The 3,526-nt window shown below is 40.4% G+C and overlaps 1 long non-coding RNA gene across 1 annotated transcript in view; it reads left to right on the top strand.

Moving 5' to 3' along the window:
- Nucleotides 1-3,280, top strand: part of LOC121698108 — a 7,883-nt gene extending 4,603 nt beyond the window's left edge. Inside the window, exon 3 of the long non-coding RNA XR_006026696.1 lies at nt 3,271-3,280. This is a non-coding gene — a long non-coding RNA (uncharacterized LOC121698108). The remainder of the gene's footprint in view (nt 1-3,270) is intronic.
- Nucleotides 3,281-3,526: the final 246 nt, after the last annotated feature.

The following is a 3,526-nucleotide window of genomic DNA, read 5'->3' as shown; positions in this document are numbered from 1 at the left end:
CACTTAACGTTTACTCTTAACATGTCACCACAGCTTTTTTTTTGTTGTTGTGGTGGCGATATCGGCATGTTTACCTGTAGGTCACTTTTAATCAGCACGGTCCTCAGAGGGCTCCTACAGAGCGCTCGACAGAAGTGGCACGGTGCGGACCATCGCGCTAGTTCAATCGCTCCGACTGGCATAGCTTCCTGAGAGAGGCTGCAGGGGATGCTTCAGAGTCTGATCTCACACACACACACACCAGCCTGTCTGTCTTTTCACCTATTTGCATTTGCCACAGGCACACAATGTCTGGACGGAGAGAGGGAGAGAGAGAGAGAGAGAGAGAGAGAGAGAGAGAGTGGGAGAAGCCTTCTGCCTGATGGAATCTGCCTTGCAACCAGAAAGCAGGGAGGGTCGGGCTTGACATTGAAAGGGAAAGAGTGAAGGGGCCCACCCCTCCTCTTTCCTCCTCCACCACCACCTCCACCCTCCATCACAAGACTCGGGGTGTTAGTGTGTGGTATCATTATGCATTCGAAAAACACAGGCACACACACACACACACACACACACACACACACTCACACGCGAGGATGGACCTTGGACAGCACCCACCAGCACTAATGGGTGTGCAGTGACGTCGGCCACCCACTTTGTACCCACTCACACACTCTGTCTGAAAAAAAAAAAAATAATAATAATAAAAGCATTCTAGTTTGGGCTGTTGAAAGCGAAGCGCATGAAAGAAAGAGAAGAGAAACAATATAACTTAAAACGTTCTGGCAGAGGTCTGATATCCACTCCCCTCGCTGCCTCTAGGCCAACTGTGGCATTGAAGATCACAACACCACCGACACGCAACTTTGCATCTACCCTGGATCTCTGAATTTTCCCTCTCACTTCCCTCTTCAGAACGAGAGCAGACAGAAGTGCAGTGGCTTTCTCATTTGGAGGTAAAACAGAGAGAGGTGAAAAAAAAAAACAGAAATATATAAATAAAAACAAGTGAGATGGAATCTGATAGCGAAGTATGATTCCTCAGCGAGTCCTCAAGTTGTCATGTTAATAATACCATAACACGTGCATTACAATAAGTAATTTTAATTCCATCTGCTAAGTATGACAACATTTGCATATCCATTTAATTAGTGGCACGCTTTAAGCATCCCTGTCTTAATCACCTCATTGTATTTACTCTCCATCAGAAGACGTTCTAATTGTGACTTTCTCCCTTTTTATTTTTGAATAATGAGATGTTTTCCCACTCTCCCTATCTCGGCAAAGAAAAGGCTGTCGTCTCGAGGAAACTGTTTTCCCCCTTCCACTTGCAGGGAACGACAAAGGTGTTGCAGTTCTTTCTTGTCTTCATTAACGTCAAGCCAGGCCCACCTCATTCATTAAAACCAAACAGTGCCAGTTCTTCTTCTTTTAAGCCCAGAAGCAGTGCTCTACCCACCAAACAAAAATGATCATTTGCTTACATTCAGTATCAGAGAGCCCCAGAACCATTTGCACTCACTATAATGGACTAGAATGGAAAAAAAGAACTTCATATTAAGCCTCATAGATTCCGTCAACAAGTTATTAATTGCAACGGAGGCGTCATTGTTTGCCATTTTGACACTGGTTCAATTATAACCCCATTTAGGATTTAATAGATTATTCAGTGTAAAATCTGACTGTGAGATACATTGTAATGACAGATAAAGCATCAACGCTCATGTTACTAAAGCAAAGGAAAGATTTATGTTATTCTTTTTTACATTCTTTAGTAAGTTATAGTTCTAAAGAAAATTGTTTTGAGTGCTTAAATGTGTAATCATAAATAACCAAAAATCTTTTTTGATGGAGATGGCTCTAATTACATTTGATTTTAATGTACAGCAAATGTACGTCAATCCAATGTGTTGTTGTGCATATCAAAATCAAACATGTTCATCGTAACCCAACAATTATACCTTAAACAAGACTCTTTGTAAATAATGTCTCAGAGAGTGACTGAGTGTGTATGGTTCTGTCTCTGTGTGTTCATTCTCTTAATTCCCACTGAAATGAACAGATATTAAATAGGCCCATTTAAACAACATTTTACTTTATACTGCATGTGTAAGTATGGACCACATCTCTCCTGTACAGTTCTTACGCTAACATTCTGGGATGGGGTCATAATTGGACCACGAATTGAGATAGAACACCTGCATAAGTACATTTGTAGCTTTTAGTACCCTGTGACTTTGCCCATCCTGTTCAATAATACATGTGGAGTACTATAAATTATTTGATGTACTTGATTAAATTTGATGAGAGAGCAAAGTCATGCATGTATAGCAAAATATCTAAAAGGGTATTTTGTAAAAGAAAATGGCTGGTCTCATCCTCAAAATGATCAATATTTTATGGGAAACTTTGCACGTAGTACTTCACCTTGTTCACCCAAAGCCCTCCTCTTTCCGCTGTGCTGAAGTTCCCAACAAGAACTTACCAATTTCGTAGCTCTGTATTAACATTTGGAGCATATTTAAAGACAGTCAATCAGGTTCATGTGGATTCCTGTTAACTTTTTAAAAATTGAGTTTCTGAAGACTATCTGTGTGCCACTGCAAAAGTTTTTCGGTGACATGGGGCATGTCTTTAGAGAAAGTTGTTAATAAGGACCAGATTTGTCCCCGTGTGTAAACACTAGTGTCTTACAGCAGGATGTACAAACGCTCTCTCTCCCTTACTCACACACACACACACACTCTCTCAGACCATAACTACTACAGTTCATGGTTATGGGGGAGAAAACTTATTTCTCTTTCTTTCTCTGAGCTATAATGGCATCGTCTATCCTTGGATTAAGCCAGGCAAGGTAAGAGGCAATGGGAAGTTTTCTGTTTCATTCAGCATGCTGCTTTTTGACTTCTGAAAGTTTGATAGAGCAGCAGACAAGAGCAGAGAGATAAGAACGAGCCCTTGGGTCTTGTGACTACTCTGCGTTGGAAGATCATTGTACTTTTTGTTAAGGCGGCTTTTGTTATTATGACAGTTTTGCTGTGTGCAGGACATCTTAATGGCACAGAGGACTAAAGTCTTAAGTCATTAAAGTTCAGCCTCTAACACAACAGCCAATTTAGACTTGATACATGTGACATTCTTAGGTTTGGGATATGTCTTAGGAAGCATGCATTTAACAGGCTATCATTTATTTCCTCTTTTCATCCCATTATTCTACAATATATCTCTTTTTTTGTTGTTGTCCTTAGATATTTTATTTTAGCCCAATCAATACCTTTGTGCACAATACAGATGTTCCACATTTTCCATTTGGTACAAGACTAATGGTTGACCCAGAGGAGGAGTGGGAAGAGCACACAGTGACTCCGAGGGAGCTGCTTAGCATTAAAAAATCCTTTTGAGCCGAGGTAACTTCGGGAAAAAAAAAATATATCAGGCTTAAATAATGCACTAGGTGAGACTGCGCAGAGCAATATACATTTTTAATTACCAAAGTGACTAATATCTAGGTTCTGCTTTGAGGTTTTTGTGTCATAAAATATGTATC

This window comes from Alosa sapidissima, chromosome 23 (assembly GCF_018492685.1).
Source record: "Alosa sapidissima isolate fAloSap1 chromosome 23, fAloSap1.pri, whole genome shotgun sequence".
Taxonomy (NCBI): Eukaryota; Metazoa; Chordata; class Actinopteri; order Clupeiformes; family Clupeidae; genus Alosa; species Alosa sapidissima.
The sequence above is the reverse complement of the archived record's forward strand: the minus strand, read 5'-3'. Positions and strand labels throughout refer to the sequence as shown.